Raw genomic sequence first — 20,674 nt, forward strand, 5'->3', positions numbered from 1 at the left:
TGTGTTATGTCAAGAAGAAAGTACTTTGTAGTCTCCCTCCCACCAGCTCTTACATTCTTCATGACCTCTCTTCCATAATTGGTCCTTTGTCTTGGATGAGATGAGGATGATCAGTTTACTTGTCTAGGATTGAGCATCACAGTCACTCCCCATATCAGAATCTCGGTTGGACCACTAATTGCTATATGGCCTTAGTAATGCTTCATGAAAATCTTTTGTATTCCTTCCTAGGGTTGGAAAATTCAATTTTATACTGAAAACTATATATGCAAATATTTAGAAAATACTTAAAAATCTATTGACATCAGGACAAAGAGATGGTTAAGTGGATGAAAGGTGCTCCAGAAGTCATGTAAAGGTGGAAGGAGAGAACTGACCAAAATTGCTCTCCAAAAAATACAAATGTGCACAGTAATAAATGAAAAATTAAAACAGTAATAAGATAAGGGATGATACAGAGACACACATATCATCAAGTTCCACACATCCTGACACAAAGAGTATGTCCAACACACACACATACACACACACACACACCAAATAAATAAATAAATAGAATAAACATACTAACATCAAGAGAATCAAAGACAAAATGCAGATGGGAAAATGTGTTTTCTAAAGACCTGTCTGATAAATTATCATTATTTAAATACAGAATAGATTAATATTTATAATTTTTGTATGTATGTGTTTTGCCTGCATGTATGTGTATGTACCATGTATTATAGTGCCCACTAAGACCAAAACAGAGTGCTGTAACACTGGGAACAACAATCTGCCTTCTTGACATATCTTCTTTAGTGGGAAGTTTCAATGAGCATATCTCTTCACCATTTTATATGTTAGGTTGTTAGATTTTAAACTGTTGACTTTTAAAACACTGAATTCTGAGCGCATGGATGAAACTGTCAAGTGAACAGAATATTTTCTCATTAAATGTTAAGGACTTCTTCTTGGAGAATATTGACAACAAACAGGAGCCAATTTCTCCCTCCCTTTCTCTCTCTTTCTCTCTCTCTCTCTTTCTCTCTCTCTTAATCTCTCTCTGAAGAAACAAACAAGAGACCCATGTATAAAAGAAGCAAGCAAGAAAAGAGACACAGAGAAAAGACACAGAAGGTCTCAGCCCTAGCATCCAGAAATAGAGTGAATAAGATTCATGCTAACAGTTTGCCATAATAGGCACCAAAGAACTTAGTAACCCCTTACAACTGAGACATACAAATGTAAAGAGGCTGTCTGGGTATAACAAAGTCAGACAGAAGTCACAAATCAGTAGAGAAAAGAGTAGGGTAGTTGACAAGAGCAGGCATGGAAATATCCTTAATGGATCTGCATCACTGGAAGACACAGCTCAAGAATCCTTTGAGAAATCCTCTAACTTCAAATTTAGCACAGTATATAAGCTTGTCACCTTCCTCCTTAAAGGTTAGGTCAAATAAAGTCACAACTTCATCTCCTATTAACTCGAAATGATTGCTGATGGCTCCGCTGCATTTGTCAGATGACTGGTTCCTTTCTCTAATCTCAGAACCAAAGAAGTGATCTTACTCCCCCAGCTGTATTTAGAAGACCATGTCATAGACACATGCACATTCTTGCTCTGAATTTCCTAAATCTGCACTTGATACAGGAAAAGACTACAATAGAACCAAGAAGAATATACAGGAACCAAGGTCCTGTCTATTATAATGGTTCTTTGCACTTATGCCATAAAGAGAATCTGTGTATTTGTCTTTGTTACATGAATGTGCATCTTTTGGGTGTATGCCTAAGAGTGGAATTGCTGGATCTTGAGGTAGACTGATTCCCACTTTCCTGAGTAACCCCCATACTGGTTTCCAAAGTGGCTGCACGAGTTTGCACTCCCACCAGCAGTGGAGGAGTGTTCCCCTTTCTCCACATCCTCTCCAGCATAAGCTGTCTTTGGTGTTATTGATTTTAGCCATTCTGACAGTTGTAAGATAGTATCTCAGAGTTGTTTTGATTTGCATTTCCCTGATGGCTAAGGATATTGAGTACTTTCTTAAGTGTCTTTCAGCCATTTTAGATTCTTCTATTGAGAATTCTCTATTTAGTTCTGTACCCCACTTTTTAATTGGACTATTTAGTATTTTGGTGACTAGCTTCTTGAGTTCTTTTGTTTATTTAAGAGATCAGCCCTATGTCAGATGTGGATTGGTGAAGATCTTTTCCCATTCTATGGGCTGCTGTTTTGCCTTATTGACTGTGTCCTTCACCTTACAGAAGCTTCTCAGTTTCAGGAGGTCCCATTTATTAATTGTTGATCTCAGTGTCTATGCTACTGGTGTTATGCTCAGGAAGCAGTCTCATGTACCAATTTGTTCAAGGGTACCTCCCAATTTCCCTTCTAAGAGATTCAGTGTTGCTGGGTTTATGTTGATGTTTTTGATCCATTTGAACTTAAGTTTTGTGCATAGTGATAGATATGGATCTATCTGCAGTCTTCTGTACACCAGCATCCAGTTATGCCAGCACCATTTGCTGAAGATGCTTTCTTTTTACCATTGTATAATTTTAGCTGATTTATCAAAAATCAGATGTCAATTCATAGCAGCATTATTTGTAATAGCCAAAACCTAGAAACAACCTAGATGCCCCTCAACTGATGGAGAAAATGTGATACATTTACACAGTGGAGTACTGCTCAGAGGAAAAAAAGATGGAAACTTGAAATAATTCTCAGGCAAATGGATCTAGAAGAAACCATCCTGAGTGAGGTAATCCAGTCACAAAAAGATGAACATGGTATGTACTTAACTCATTTATGGATTTTAGACATAGAACAAAGGATTACCAGGCTACAATCAACACCTCCAGAGAAGAGAGGAAACAAAAGAGGACATAGTCCCTCACAGAAGAGTAAAGGGACAAGATCTTCTGAGAAAATTGGGAGTGGGGAGGGTTAGGAGAACGAGAAAGGGAGAAGAAGAGGGAAGGTGAGAATATGAGAGAGCAGGAAGATTGAATTGGGGGAATTATAGAGAACAAAAAAAAGAGATACCATAATAAAGGGAGCCATTATAGGTTTTAAGAGTAATCTGGCACTAGGGAAATGTCCAGAGATCTACAAGGATGACAACAATTAGCAATTTAAGCAGTAGCGGAGAGGCTACCCTAAATGCCCTTCTCTGATAATGAGATTGATGACTACCTTAAATACCTTCCTATTGCCTTCATCCAGTAGCTGATGGAAGCAGAATAGACCCCCACAGCTAAACACTGAGCTGACCTCCTGGAATCCAGTTACAGAGAGGGAGGAGTGATGATCATAAGGGTCAAGAACAGGTTGGAGAAATGCACAGAGACAGCTGACCTGAACAAAGGAGAGCTCACAGACCTCAGAGTGATAGCTAGGAAACCAGCATAGGACTGACCCAGACCCCCTGAATGTGGGTCTCAGTTAAAAGGCCTGGGCAGTCTATGGGACCTTTGACAGTGAGACCAGGATGTATCCCTAGTGCACAAATGGACAGCAGGAGTCCATTTCCCATGGAGGGATACTCCCTTAGCCTAGATACACCAGGGAGGGCCTAGGCCCTACTCCAAATGATTTTGATGATCCCTCATGAAAGGCCTCATGCTCCCTGGGGAGTGGATGGGGGGGATGGGATGGGGGGGATGGGATGGAATGGTCTGTGGAGGGCATTGGAGGATGGGAGGGAAAGGAACTTGGATGGATACATAAAATAAGAAAAACTATTAAATTTTAAAAAAAGAATCTGTGTTCAATGTCCTCATCACTGTGTTTCCTTCTGGTCACATTCCCTTCATGTATGTAAATATCACTTTCCTCCCCAGCTACAGTGAAAGCAAGTGAAAAATGACATCATTCTCCTGAGGTCAGGGTTCTATGCCTGCCTTTAACTGTCAGGCTTCATTCTCTTGGCTGGGGTGAGGGGGGAAGTGCCATTTCAGTCCAATTAAATCTATTTCACTTTTTCCTGAATGAACACATGCACACATACACACATCCAGGAAAACAGACTTCAGAACAGAACAAGAGATAAAACAAAAAAGAGTATTATGTGGACAAGAGATAATGAAGACATGGCAGCCATTTCAACAACATGCACACACTTTCCACCATTTATGACCATTATGAAATCAAGTGGAAGTCATAGCCTGCCTCATTCATTCACATCAAAGTAGAATGAATCAAAGCAACAACTAGTCTAGTGACTTCAACAACAACTTAAGGAGAAATCTGAGTAAGATGGAGCTGGCATCTCTATACACATAGAAGGCATGCACACAGAACCAGCAGCCATGGTGCAGCCTAGCTACTTCAAACAATGAACTTCCACTCAGATCTCTGCAAACTGACGTAGTGTAAGTGGCTTTGCTTGTTCTACAGATGAATGCAGTACATAGATATCCAGAGACTGAGAAGGAAATGCATCCTGTTAAACAGTTATCAGCAACCTCAACTCATGGGACCATTTTCTCCTTCTCAGCAGGTCTTCTGTATATGAGTGGGTTCGTTAAAAGGGGGTTACTAAAAATGTCCACAGGGCAGAAATACAAATGGAAAGATAATGATAAGAGACACAAGGGGGAAGAGGGAAGAGATAGGAGACAAAAATGGGATTGCAGTGAATATGAAAGCTCAGAAGACAAGGTGAAGTTTTCAGGTAAATGAAGGATGGACAAAGGGGTAAGGAGAAGAAAAAACAGAAGACAGTAGAAAAAAGATAAGAACTTTGGAGGAAAAAAACTCACCAAACATAATAGACAATCCATGTAAAGGTTCCTTTCAATCCATCACTGTGTTAAAGATAAATAAATGGCAGCTTCCCCTGAACAGCATTGCTGGAGTCAGAAAGGCAAGCTGTCACACCAAGTCAGCCTGGAAGTTTGGTTATCTGCCAGATAGTACAGCAGAGACAGAAGCCTATTCCCAAATAGGCTCCATGGGGCTCACACAGTTAATGAGGCTGGAGGGTGACTGTGAACACACACACCCCACCCCGCGCACTTGCATGCTCAAACACATAGACAGACAGACATGCATGCACACACACATGAACAGACACACACAAGACAAAGGGGCTGAGAGGACAGGCAGAAGAGGACTCTGAGTAAACAGCGAAAGTAACTAACCTAGACTCTGAAGGAGAAGGGGCCACCAGGTAGCCACTTTCCTGTGGCGGTGCTAGTTCTCAGTCCCCATGTGCTAGGGTACAGTTGGCCACATCAACATGGCTGATGATAACGGATTCAAATGTGGACTCTAGGATCCCTGCCCTCTTAGCGTGTCTAAACCAATGTTTCCACTCAGGGTTCCTGGTCTCCAAGACTAGGTCACAGAGAAGCCACCACTGCCATGTGGAAAAGAGCTAAACACCACACGTGTGAATGCACTCTGTGTTAAGTGCTATGTTGAAAACAGGAAAAAGCCAACAGAAGCCTGACCCATTTCAAATTTAAGTCATAAACCTCTCGAACTGAAGAGCAATTTCCTAAGCCCTTTGAATTTCAAACAAACTTGGCCACTCTGCCTCACTTTTTATAAATATTTTTTTAATATTTTAAATTATGATATTGGCCACTCTTTCCTCAGAAAAAAAAAAACTACCTTCACATCTTAGGGATGTTATTGCTGTTAGAGACACCATGACCACAGTGACTCTTACAAAGGAAAAACAAAGCCACACACCCTCTTCCTATGAGATTAGTGGGGTCAATGACATTCCAACTACCACACTTGGTCTCACCAAGTTCTCTTAGATACCTTCCCAGAGTTGGGTGATAATTGGGCTCAGATAGAGAAGCAATGGGCCGAGTTAGCAATGTGCCTACAGTGAGGGGCAGGACAAAGTTGTAAAATTTTAAAATAATTTGGCTCACAGCCACTACCTACCTGTTTGGCAGTACAGGTAGAGACAAGAACTCTATAATTAATACTTTGCTACTGCAAGTCCAGTTTGAGACAGTTTTTAAAAATACTACCACATGCTTTTCTATTTATTTTTTTAACACACAGGAGAAAGTGATGCATCCAACAAGAACAGTATCTGGGAAACTGGATTTTATTGTATTTTCCATCAGAAAGTAAATTGAGACCTCCCTCCCTGTGTGTGGGGTGTGTGTGTGTGTGTGTGTGTGTGTGTGTGTGTGTGTGTGTGTGTGTGTCCATCCGTCCGTCTGTCTGTCTGTCTGTCTGACCATGTCCACAGGCATGAGTGCATATCAGCATTTCTGTTTGTGTGTGCATGTGTGTTGTCGGGATGGACTGCTCATACCTTACAAGCACTTACAAGCAAGCTGTATTAGTAACTGTAAAAATGTATTTATTGCTTCTCACACTGCAGCAAATGCATTGGAACGCAAAATTATGAAGAATAGTAAGGTATACTATAATTTAAGTCTCAAAGTGTGATGTTCCTAGTTGTGTCTAGCACTTTTCCACATGTCTCTTTGTAAAATAACTCTGTCCAGCTCCCAGAATGTCTGAAAAACAGGCATGAGTGTTTGTAGAGTATATGTGTATACGCAATATAAATGTACTATTTGTTCTCTATTTGTTCTTTTCCTTTGTAATTTGATTTTGGTGACCCTATAATACACTATAAAAGCTCACAAGAAAAAATGTGAAAATACTTTTGGAGTGAGAAATTTTTGTATAGCAACTTCCGTAGATTTATTTTTTTGTTTGCTTTACTGTATCTGATTTTGTTTTACCCTGTACTTAAGAATCTATAAGTACAGGTGTTAGATTAAAATTTCATCTGAAAAACCTCATTTTCTTAGAGAGCAAATGGAAACACACTTTAATTAAATCTTTTAAACCTCCAGGAAAGGTTGTGCATCTGCTTTGCCTCATAAATCATATTTTATGTTTCTTTTACAAATATAATTTAAAATACTGATTCTGAACCCTCAGATATTAGCAAAGATATTGAGATTTCTGGGATGTCAGACTATGACCTATTTTTGTGTGACATGTCAGGAAGACTCAAAAAAGAAAAATTAAATCTGACTCCAAAGAAAGGAGAAAACTTTGGGAATCCACAAAGGTGGTAACAGTTTTCTGGAAAGTCCGGGGGGGGGGGGGTTGGGCAGAAATGGTTCTCCTAGTTATCCGAGTCTCCATTACAGAATTACTTCAATCAGATCGGCTTGTGGCATCTCTAGAAGGCAACTTCTTGATTGCTAATCAATACAGGAGAGTCCAGCCCACTGTGGGCTCTCCTATACCGAGGCAGCTGTGTAAGTAAGTGAACTGTTCAGGCCAGGGAAAGTAAACCAGTTAGCAGTATTCTTGCATGTTGTCTGCCTCTATTCTGCTTAAAATCCTACCCTGACTTCCTTCAGTGGTGAACTGTGACCAGGATGTGTAAGCTTTTCCTTTTCAAGTCACTTTGGTCATGGTGTGCATCACAGCAACAGAAAGTAAAGTGTAATATAATGAATGGTACCCTGATAGAGATCTAGGTGGGTGGGGCTATGCTCAGCTTTGGTTACTCTTTTTCAAGACAAAGTAATAGTATCAAAAACTGTAAGAAAAAAATGTCAGCTCCTTTACATCCAAATAACAGTAAATTCCATCAGCAACTGAAAATTCAAGAAAATATGAATAATGCAATATGCAATAATATATAATTGTATTGTATATAAATATATTGTATGTTTATGCTATATATAAATATGAATGCTTATATTTTACAAATAAATGTACATATTTGTATTTTATATTTACCTATATACAAGTCTGAAAATGTCAATCAAGACTGCCATACATAACAAAGCTATCTTTAAATTTGCTAGAGGAATAAGGACATTTGAAAACACTAACAAAGGTGGCTTGTCACATGCAAGACATTATAAAAGGCACTTAAAATACTATAAAGAGTAAAATATAAAGTATGCAAGCATATTCATGAGAGAAAAGAGATGAGCAGAAGAACACTATACATCTAACACAATAAACCAGCAAAATCCTACTGTTGATAAGGAAAAAGCAAACAAAAGTTATACCAACCAACCACAAAAGCCACTACTCACATTACAGAATTAAACACCATTCATAATCACCTTAATGGCCTCAACTCAACAGTAAGAGTCAAAATTTGGCTGCCTAGATTATAAAATTAGACCTAACTATGTTTTCTATAAAAAAAAATTTTCCTCCCTAGAAATGATACTCACAGAATTAAATGCAATGACTAGAAGCCAATCTATTATGCAAAAGGAAACCAAAAATAAGCTGTGCAACCCTTCTGATACCCAATAAAATATACAGAAAACCAAAGTTATTCAGAGGTGATAAGATGGGCCACTACATATTAATGAATGGAATCATCATAAAGAAGATATAATGACTGTAAACATATGTGCACTATATATGGGGCCTCCACATTTCATAAAACAAAAGGCTTGATGGTTCAGATAAGCACTGATACAATAACAAAGATTTCAGTACCACATTCGCATTCCTAGGTCATCCAACATGAAGTCAGAAAAGAAACTTTAGATTTAAACCACACCATGGGTTAAATAGACTTGATCAACAATGATAGATGATTTCATCCCACAGAAACACAATACACATTCTCCTTAGCACCCTTCTCCAAGATGGTCCACATTCCAGAGCAAGTTTTAACAAATAAAAACAAAGATAGAATAATTTATTTCTCTTACCAAGTGATAGTACAACAGAACTATAAAGTCAATAGCAAAAGAATTCCAGGAACTGTGTACAAATATATATAAAGTGAACAATACACTCTTTAATGACCAGTGGGGTCACTCAAAGAAGTCATAGGATATCTTTAAAATTCTTAGAATTAAATGAAAATGAATATACAGCTCCCCAGCAGTCTGAGGCATAACTAAGGTAGCTCTGAAAGGAAGATTTGTAACCAGGATAAGCTCATTAACAAATCAGAGTACAAAAGTAGTGTAGATTTGCCCCAAGGAACCAAAAACAAGCAGAAGCAGACTGCACAGCAGTATTCAGCAAGAAAAAACAAAGATAAAACCGAAGTTAGTGACACAGGATTAAAATATTAATACATGGAACAAACTGACAGGTGGGCATTTGAAAACATGTGGCAGGATTAGCAAACCCTCAGCCAAATTAACCAAAACCCTCAGCCAAAGTAATGAAAACTCTTGGCCAATATAACCAAAGCCCTTTGCCAATTTAACCTAAACCCTTGGCCAATTTAACAGAGGAAAAAAAAACCCACAAACAAAAAAAAGACCAAATTAACAAAATTAGAAATGACAAAAGGGAGGTGACAACAAATTTCAATAAAATTCAGGCTATCAGATAATAGTTTCAAAATTTATATTCTCAAAAGCTGAGACATCTAGATGAAGTAGGTACGTCCTACATATGACCCATTAAAATTTAATAAAATGTGCTATAAACATCTTAAATATGCCCAGTAGGACTGAAGAGCGTGCAACAGCAGTAGAGTGTCTCCACCAAAGAAAAAGACAGTAAAACAAAAACCTGTACCAAAGGAATCATTGCTAATTCTAGAAAACTCCTCAAAGAAAGCTTGTATCAGTAGTGACCCTCAAACCGCTCAATTACAAAGTGAAAATATTCTTTTCACTCTGATAAATTCTTCTGGACAAAAGAGCACAAAAATTATGATGCTCCCATTAAAAGACACATTGCCACTGATTACATATAAAAGCTGCCATTTGCTAACACAGAATACAAAAAAATATTGGGGATCTTTTCTTTTTACACATTTTTGGGGGCCAGAAAATGAGTTATCTGTAAGAGGACTTATATGCAAATTTGTTCTATTAAAATATTTTAGTCTGTTTTATTAAAGTTTTATTCAAATATCTTTTGCTTTAAGTATTGATTGAATACTATGAATTTTGTACAATTATTCATGTAATTCTCATTAGCATTCTGTAACTTCAACTAATGATTTCTTTTGTTCTTTGTCATTTCACAGGCCCAATATAGTCTTAACTGTCACCAAGTGAGATATAATTCTTTCAAGATAACGTTCTTAAATGCTTATACTTTTAGCTGCCTTTTTTTTTATTCATGATAGGCTTGCTTAAACTGTATATTTTGTATTCAAACAGATGTTCAGGAAATAAATATTCATATCAAGTTTATGTCACTTGTATTTCCATGCATTACAGATTGCTTAGAAGAGCCTACAGACTTCGTTTTCTGATTTTAAAATGTATCCAGAATATTTAAATTGCATTTACACATCCAATAGACACATGCATAAAGACACACAGTCACTTTAACAACCTCTGCCCTGTCAATCACTGCTAGGCAAATATAAGATGATGTGTTCTGGATGTGTCCCAATGTGCAATGTATTTGAATGTGCCAAGACTGGATGTTCCAGGATGTCATCTACCATCAACGCAATTTTTGTTGTTGTTTTAGACACTCTCCTGTGTCCCATCAGAACAAATGTATATTGTTTTCCTCTTAGCAGTCAAGTTATGCCTCTATTAGGAGTATGTAATTTTAAATCTAAATTAATGATACAACAACTTGCCATTCTGTGCTGTAAGCATATCAATTTATGATATTAAAATAACATATATCTGTGGACCTGTCACTTCTGCTGGCTGAAATACTATATTCTCTCTACTGGCATCATATCCTCTATACTCCTAACTAGTGACTTTGACACCAACTCAGTCCAGAGCTATCCAGAGTACTTCCTAACTAATGTCTCCTTAAATCTGTTCTCATCATGGCCACAGGACACATGACAAATCTGAAGAGGAAGGGCTAATGTGCAAAGTGTCAAAGATGCCCCCTTAGCCATGTGACATGATTCCTTCAAATATAAACCAAAACTTTAGAAGCCACCAAAGCACAGTCCTGTCTTGGGTCCTTCCAACTCTTGGTTGGAAGCTTTGTCCATGAGGTCATGTGTCAGATCCCTGTTAATGTAAGAAAACAGCTGACCCCATCAAAAGGGAGCAACATGGATTTAGGGTTTTGGGTCCACAGTCATTGATTTCTTCAGCTTGGGGCCTGAGGCAGCCTTGGTACATCATGGCATGAATGCATGGCAAAGGAAGCTTGATAAACTCATAGTCCTGGGAAACAAAGACAGAGCTTCTGAGAGATGAGAGCTGGCATACCCCTGTAAAGGGCTCACCTCCAGTAAACCAACTTCATTCTACCAGGCCCCAACTATTAAAGATGTCACCACTTCCCAGGATAGGTGGGAATTGGGCCTTTAAAACATGGGCCTTTGGGAGACATAATAGGTCCAAATTGCAGTGGATTCTTTAAACATTATCAAAATGTTAACTCCAGTCTGAAGTTTCCATAGCAGGTATAAGAAATGCATTTATATATCTCTGTTAAAACATAAGACAATGAGTTTTCATTTTTTTTTAAATGTGTTTTCCCTCCTCAGGGATGCTATGAAACAGGTCAAATAGTTTTCTTTCTTCCTTATAACAATACTTTCCATATGATCAACTCAAAATATATGCTTTAAATTAAATTTGCATAGGAAGACTAACACATTTTTAAATGATATGTGTCTCAGGAAACACACAAAGGAAAAAAACCACAACAACAACAACAAATTTTATGGCATTTGTCTTCTGGATGTTCCTGCTTGCCACTGAGGAGCTTGTTAGAAACACATGCTCTCATACACCAGGTTTGCTGAATCAAATATACATTTTTTTAACAAACCCAATTGGTACACATACATGCTGGAGTAACAGAGACCACAGTATGTGGTTGTGAGTCCAGTTACTTATTTGGGCTACACATTCTCCAGCACAGGGACCATCCAGCATCCTGGCAGGAGAACTAAGACCATTGTCCTGCCAAGTTCATCCGTGCTCTGCTAGGTTAGAAGAGAAGAGGCATAACCGGCATTAGTGCCCTATGAGATAATAGGGGCCATTACATTCAAACTACCACATTAGGTGAAGGCAGAAAACAAGTCTTTGCCAGGAACATTCACCAATTAGACCACAAGTATTCTACTTCACCAAGAAGACCAAAAAAACAAAACAAAACAACAACAAAACAAACACAAACACAAACAAACAACAAAAAAAACTCAACCTAATTATTTTGAAAAAATGGTTCTTATGATGTCATTCTATTTTAGAAAGTTTATTCTGTTTGTAGGGGGATGCTAAGACAAGTCTTCAACCACTAAGCCACACCTCCAATCCTACAGGGAAGAAATTAATGAGATTAGGCAGGACGGAGCGAGTGTAATCAATTTATACAACATCAGGAATACTGATGGCCTGAAGTGGCAGTAACAGTTGAGCATTATGACCCAGAAGAACTCAAAAGTGTTTTGTGAGTAGACTTGCTGGGACTTGGAGATCAACTGAGATATAAAGGAGGAGGGGAACGGGGCAACATTTCTTACAAAGCCTGTTTTTCCACAAAGCAAGAGAAAAGTCTAGATGCAAACATTCAGATGGGTTTGCAGCAGCCCCAGAGAATGAACCAACCGGCAATAGACAGGACCCTAGGAAGAGCAGAAACAGATGAAATGCTTTTTAGAGACAACATCTGATGACCAAGGTGGCAACTCATCAAGAAAAAGTTGGATTGTTCAATGCAGCAAATGCAATAAAGGAGTAAGCACTAGAGAATAAAGGAAGGTGATACAATAGCAAAACCACCAGTTCCTCTTATGAGACTGACATTGAAGAGTTTTGTGTAAAAATGCATTAAAAATGTTAAAGAGGTTGACAGCAAATTCATCTCAAGGTAGATAAAGATATTCTGTATCACACACACACACACACACACACACACACACACACACACAAGATTAGAACCATAAAAAACAAAAAGTGTAGAGATTAAAAGACATCTAAAGGTTAGAAAATAGTGTATTGGAAAAATAATTAGCCATGTATGAATAAAGAGATCCAAATAGTAAAAACAAAGACTAAGGAAAAGACAGGGGAAGTGATAATGAGAACAGGAAATGTACCCAGGGAGTACTGCGGTTAGCAACAACAACAAAATCAAGAAATGATATTGCAGGGATACAGATTAAGATAATGAGAACATTGTCTTGCTAACTGGTGTTATGGTACCTCCCTTGCTGTTTTGGGAAGATTATTAACTGTCATATCCTACAAACTAATATAGGGGCTCTGGAAGAAATTTTAACAATCTATTCATGAACAGAGTTAAAGGTGCTCATACTCACTGACCCCAAACTTTCATCTTAGAAATTCATCCTAAGAAAATGAGAAGGATGCTTAATGGCTTATGATACTCAACACTCACCCAAGTAAATTTAAAATAAACTTTAAAAATAGCCCCTACAATCTAATAGATCAATTAAAAAATATGGCTATATAATAAAAACACAGACAATATAAAAATTATTTTCAAAAGATGTTTAACAGCATATCTTGAAAATAGGTATCAAATGGCCACTCTCTGTACTGCTCTGTAGTATGATTGCTATTATGTTTTATTGTAGAAAAAATCCATGTGAACCCTGTAAAAATTACCCATATCTACTGCTCCCTGCCATAGAAATGCTTCAGAGAAAAACACCATAAGATACTAACAATGCTTGCATCAGGACGATGAGATATTCATTTATTTATATTTTCTTCTTCATCTCTGTATTTTCTAATTTTCTACAATGATCATATATTGTACATTTTAAATAATAAATTCTAATTTCCTTATTCCCATTCCAAATAAAAAGTTATTTTTCCTTGGCTTACTTTAAAAGAAACAAGATAGCATTTTCAAAGTGAAATTGAACTGATAGAAAGGAACACTAAAGAAACTAATTACAAAACAAAATGAAAAAAAAAATGAGAAAAAACATTTTCCATGGGACAACACCACTGAATCTGGTACTCAAGGCTATCACAACCTCCTGGGTAAGTCAATAAGTTGTCCCAGCTGGTAGGGTGCCCCTCAGGATACATGTTTGACAAAGCTCTGAGGCTGGTACTTCTTGTGCCAAGGTCCAAGGCTTTTCCTGGCTGTCCTTGGGAATGCCCTTCTCCAGCTGGCACACTTGATAGCATATAAAATACTTTAATTCTGACTTTTTAGTAAATGGCTTTATAGTGACTAAGTCAGATTTTGTGTTATCTCTTGCGCGGGAAATCTCAAATGAATTAATTCATACTCTGGGAAAAGAATGTAGAATGTTCAGTTTTATCACCAGGAGACAGACCTTTGCCAAAGTAAAAAGTGCTAAAATACTGTGGAGATAAATGTTCAAGCGTTTGCTCAACAATTTGATGCTTATATTTTCTTGCCAGAATCTGATGCCCTGAGCCACCACATACTACTTAGAATGTCAGCAACTGGCCTTGCCCATCTTTGGAGATTTTGCACCTGACACCCCCTCTGATACTTAGACATTAGAGACAGGAGAGCCTTAGCAAGCCATCAAATGCCATGGAAGAGGTAGAAAGGATGCCCCAGTGTGGAGCATAGTCTCCATTCTGCACTACTCAGAAGACCTACGGACATACTCAGCCAGTAAGCTACCCAGGGATTGGTACTGTGTGGGGGATGGCGTTAGAAATGTTTTTAATCCCCACAGTAATTCTGTTATGGGATGGGATTTTTTATTTACTAATAAAAGTCTGACGAGTCATGATCTTAGTACCCAATTAGCAGGTGCAACATGAGACAACATGTATGCATCATAAGTGGAGACCCCAATATTTCCAGTTTCTCTAGAACACTTGTATCTGTAGATAGTAAGAGCTCATGAACACACATACACACACAGAGTAGATTGCTGATTCAACACCCGGTTATACTTAGTAACTGTTCAATTAATTTACTAGGTCTCGACATGCTCTCCTTGTCTCCATTTCCTTAAAGAAAATCCTATTCTAATTCTTCTCTTACTCATAAAGTGCTAGGCTGTCCTGCTCTGAAGTAAACACACACACTGAATCACTGTACACAGAGGATGAGTCTTTTCTCTCCAGTTCACCCTGGGATAATCAAATGCATCTCTAATATTTACAGACATCCTTGTTTGGGATTTATTTGACCTTGTGTAATTGCTTCATTACATTACAGCAAGCTTGACTGGTTAAGACTCACAGGCATCATCACCTTTTCCATGGAAGAGAACACCGTGGAGTCAATGTGTAATTTTAAATGTCCTAGTTAAAGTAAAAGCACAAAAAAGAATTGGAGAAAAGCATTTTTAAACTTTTGAAGTTTTTTTTTTTTTTTTTAAGGTGAGTCTTACAGTCTAAACTAGCCTTGTGTTTGTTATGTAGCCAAGGCTAGCCCTGAATTCCTGATTGTCCTGGCTCCACCTCCTGAGTGTTGATATTGCATGTTACTTCCACCATATGATACTGACAAAAATCAATTTTAACAGTGGTACAATATCATTTAAGAAATAACTACTATTAAAAATATTAATAAATTATTTTAATTTTCCCATAATAAGTCCTGAAAATCTAGCATGTATTTGTACTCAAAACACATCTCAGTTACGATGACCTGAAATGCAAATTCTAATGCCCATAGTTAGTTTTGCCTTCTGTTCTTTTCACCCAGTGTCTATGGGAATGGGTAAATGGTAATTTCCACGATGGATTCCCACATCAGTTCAGCATTTCCTCTCCAGATTCTGCTCAGACAATACTCTTTATTTTTCAGTATTATGTATCACATATGGTAAGATCTCCCAGGACAACCCTGGGTCTCCAGGCACTTTTGATGCTTATGGACATGTGGTAGACTTAGAAAGGAAATTAAAACCCATAGCCTAAGAAGTTAATAACAATATATTTAATGAATTGCAATGGTTTATCAAAAATGGCATGACTTTCACCATGCATAATTTAGCCTCTATTTGATCATATATGGATTGGAACATGGGGCCCTGTCCAGGAGAGCAGTTGAAAGTTGCCTGGGGAGAGGAGGTAGTCATCTTTGGTTACATGGCCACTTTTGAGTTATTCATGTTCCAGTGGATAGTATAACACCCATGCCTATGTGCATGGCCCTAGTTAATTCTAGTGTGTCACAAAGCAAAAACAAAAGACATGAAGGAGGACATTTAAGACCTACTTTGACACACGTTAAGGAATGGAATATATACATAATATATATGTGTGTGTGTGTGTATATCATATGCATACTTACACATACATATACATTTTGGTCTTTTTGAGATAGTGTATTACTTTGTAGCTTGGACTGTACAGAAACTTACTATGTAGACAATGCCAACTTTGGAGTTAGGAGGCAGAGAAAGGTAGATCTCACTGAGTACTGAGATTAAAAGCGTGTGCTACTACTACTACTACTACTACTACACACACACACACACACACACACACACACTCACACACATACTTTTAATGATATAATGACACTGTGGTGATAATTCCCTACACAGACACAAGGGCCATAGACTATTCAAGAAAAACCCCAGTTCCAGACATAAACTTCTTACAAGCTGTTGGTCAGAAAACTCCAACTCACAAATCATTACACTGCTGCTGTTGTTCTAGGTTGCCTCACAGAAATTGGAGATAAGTCACTACTCCTGAAGATAACCATGCACTTCAGACACAAGACTCAAAGGAACCAAGCTATGTCTCACCTGAAAGCAACCTTCCTAAGGTCTGGCTTTCAAAATATCTGAAGATGCTTGCAAGCTGCCAAGGGAGGAAGCCAATTAATAGTTTTACCTAGTGGTAATGCCTATGAACAACAACCATCACCAGCATGGCACAAGATGCCTTGAGGTTCCATAATGGCACTTATGTCTTGGTGGTAATCACAAGTTGTCTAATTGGATTTAAGGCTGACTCAACAGAGGGAAAATGGTTCTGGCATCATAAACCTGTGGCTAGAGCAGTCATGGGGCTTAGGAAAGAATCTACTACAGTCATTTTCCTAAACTAGTCTAATTACTAACTATACTCTAAATACTTATTCTTGCACCCACAGGAAAGTATAGCTCTCATCCTTCATTAAGGAAGTTTCTCTTTGCAACAGACAGAAAGCCTCAGAGGGTTAAAATGCAGAGAACAACTGACCTTGAGGTAGAGTCTCAGTTTGGGTTTCTACGGCTGTGAATAGATTCTGTGACCATAGCAACTCTTATAAACAAAACATTTAACTGAGGGTGGCTTGTTTACAATTTCAGAGGTTCAGTCCAGTATGATCGTGAAGGGGAGCATGATGTCATGCCAGCAGATACGGTGCTGGAGCTGGGAGTTCTACATCATGAATCAAAGGCAACAGGAAGTCAACTGACTGTCACACTGAGGGAATCTTGAGAAAAAGACCTCAAAGCATGCCCCCACAGTGACACACTTCCAACAGAAGGTGTGGCCCAGATTAAAGGTGTGCCCTCCGGCTTCAAGGTGTGGATTGAAGGCACCTGTCATCCAGCCTCTTCCAACAACACCACACTTCTTCCAACAAGACCACTTCTCCTAATATTGCCACTCCCTATGATCTTATGAGGGCCAAATACATTCAAACTACCACGGGTGTCCAGGGCCAACTGATACATCTACAACACAACCCATAAACCTAAGGCTCAGGCAACTTTGCGGAAGAATGGTCAGAAAGATTTGAAGAGCTGGAGGACCAGTAAATCAGCTTCAAGATTTTATCTTCTAGATGTGGCAGGTAAGTTGCACCCATCAAATCTCAACATGGCTGCCTAGAACAGAGCTGAGTAATGACACCAACTAACAGGGCAATGTGGATAGAGCCCCACCTAGGTAAGAACAATAGGGAGTTAACAACTAGTAAACAGAGAGAACTAGTATTCCCCTAAAACAAAAATACAAGCAACACTAAATAGACTCAGGAGTTTATTTTCATTTAGTCATCTATTTAGATGCAAAAGAGTAATTATTTAAAGAAAACAAAATGAGAAGGGTTAGAGGGGGAACAAAAAAGAAGGGGAATGATTTAATTGTACTAATACAATAAACAATACTAAACAATACTAAAACAATAAACTAAAATCAATTAAAAAGAGGATGGATTCTACATATAGATGGAGATTTGCCCTTGTCTTGTCCCTTATCAGTTAGTCTAATAACCCATAAATTACTAGATTATGAGGCAGGTATGGACCTGGAAGGAGACCACCCCTAGAAAGGTAAGTTCACCTTGAGACAATTCTTTTCCCTTCCAGAACTCCTGCCCTCTCATGCAGTCCCTGCAAACCAGCAAGTTGCCATGAGGTTGGGCTGTTACCCATATTGCTGAGAACCAATTCTAAATGGAGTGAATGCTTCTGCTTCTCCATCTTCCTTCAGGATCTTTCTAGAGCTCAAGTATGCTTTAAACTAACCTAGACTTCTGGCCACCTTTTTCTTCTCCTACGGCTCCCCTGCCTGTTAGTCCCCTGGATAACCAGACTTCAAGCAGCATGGCTTTGTTCCTTCTCTTCCCCATTCTTCCATTCCCAGCAGCTAGGAGATTGACAGCCTGCCTGCCCAGGAGTTCCCCTTCTAAATCCTAATAAATTACCCTTGGGCTTCTCTTTGAGTCTGTTCTTTGTCATCCAGCTTCTTTTTGTATCAGTTCTTAACTTCTTTTATTGGTGAAATCAAGAACCTTACTAGAGGAACCTAAATTCCAAGGTAGCCCTGCTGAGACATCCTAAGGTTCCCAGGAACATTTCTTTCCTGCCTATTAATTTGTTAATTGGCAGGGAAAAAAAAAAACATTCCTGCACCCCTCCTTGACAGCACTGATACAATTGGTCAATGGACATATTTTTACATGTTCAACATTGTGAACCATGAAATTAAATATCACCTCATACCTGTCATGGTGGCTCTTATTAAGAACACAAAAGATGGTAAGTGTTGGCTAGGGTGTGGACAAAGTGGAAGTCCTGTGTAACTCCAATGAGTATGCAAACTGGTGTCAACATGGAAACCAGCTTGGAGGTCCACCCAAAATTCAAAATCAGAACTGTCACATGACTCTGAAGTGAATAGTTAAGCGTTCAGCCTTAACAAAGAATGATCAAGTCTTTATTCACAATAACATTGGTGAATCTGTAGGACACTGTGCTAAGTGAAATAAATCAGATAGGAAGAAAGACATACATTCTTACTTAGAGGTATAATTAAATACTGAGTATATATAAAAAAAGTAAGGTAGAAGTTACCAATTAATCAATGTGATGTCAGTCAGGAACTAGACAGTGTTATATGGGGCAGCTCACCTAGAGATCCAATGCACAGCATGAATATTCCAGCTGATAGACTGCACACCAGGAAACTGCTCAGGAGGCAGAGTTTTGATCTTCTTACCACAGAACAGAATAGCTATTTGAGGAATGGGCACATTGTTTAAGTCTACTAATCATATATATGTGTGTATGCATGTGCATATCAAACAGGTTATATACCTTGAGATATGCTGTTAGAGGCTAACTCCCCATTTCTGGAACTATTTCACTATTGATTTCAATATGGGTTAAATAATTTAAAATAAGAACCTCCATCCCTCTTATTATTCAGCTTCCAGACCTGTTCTCAGAATCTTGATGCTTGTACTTGTATTTCTTAGGTGTAATAAGATACATGCTCCTATCGTGTAGACATTTTTTTTTTTTTCCGAACAAACAGATCACAAAAACCTGACAAACCAGGTCAACTTGAGGAGGCTTTCTGAAACTGACCAATCACAAGGACTTTAACAATATGTTTATGCTAAATGCTACGAAGTTCTGCTTTTGTTTAAAATTTGCTTGCTTGCAAAGGTAATGAAATATCTATATATAGGCTGTTAAGAAATGCTTACGTTCTCCTACTCCCAAGGAGGGGACTGTAAGTTAGGCCAAACTGTGAATAAATTTTACCCTGCAGGATCTTGAAGTTAGGTCCTGACTTTTGGCACTACAACATACGTGAAAACTTAGGAAGGAAATACCAACTATACTTCTGGACAAGATGTAGAAATAGGTATTGCACATATCATTTTGCTTGAAAATGGCCAACCAAAACAAGGAAAAACACATTTTTAAAAAAGGAAAGAAAACTATGTGAAACAACAATGTTTGAGAGACTGAACCACAGACAATGAATGACAGTGATCCCCAGGGAAAGGGCAAACAAATGAAGTGAGCCCTACAATTACCTCAGCTTGCAATCTTCAGAGAACACCCAACCATGAAAGGAGAGAAGAGGCCCAGGCAGAACTCGGTGGGCACCTGCACTGAGGAAGCAATAGTGAGGGCCCCAAAAACTGAGTGGGGGAGAAATGCTCAGAGCAGAGTATCAATAATAGACATCAGCACAGAAAAAGATCTTCATAAACCTGCGAGCATTTCCCATCAGATAAATAGAAAACCAATAAAGTCCCCCAATCTAGAAAAGCAACAATGGAGATTAGAGAAGGTGTTATTTGATATTGACAAAGGGCCCAAATAGTACCTGTTTGTAACACAAATTCTAATTGGTCTTAATAAAAACTCAGAGTCAGCTATCAGGGAGTGAAGGCTGAAGGATCCGAGAAGCAGAGCAGCCAGTCACTAGAGTTATCGCTACCAATGCTCAAACCAAATGGGTGAAATCTTGTCCGTAGGAACTTTCAGACGGCATTCTTCTCTGTGAACTCTCATACTGCATTGAGCTCCTGTCTCCTCCTCCCATATGTTCCTCTCTCTACCCAGCCATATCACTCCTATCTCCACCTCTCTAGTGC

Source organism: Phodopus roborovskii, unplaced genomic scaffold, assembly GCF_943737965.1.
Source record: "Phodopus roborovskii unplaced genomic scaffold, PHOROB, whole genome shotgun sequence".
NCBI classification, from domain to species: Eukaryota; Metazoa; Chordata; class Mammalia; order Rodentia; family Cricetidae; genus Phodopus; species Phodopus roborovskii.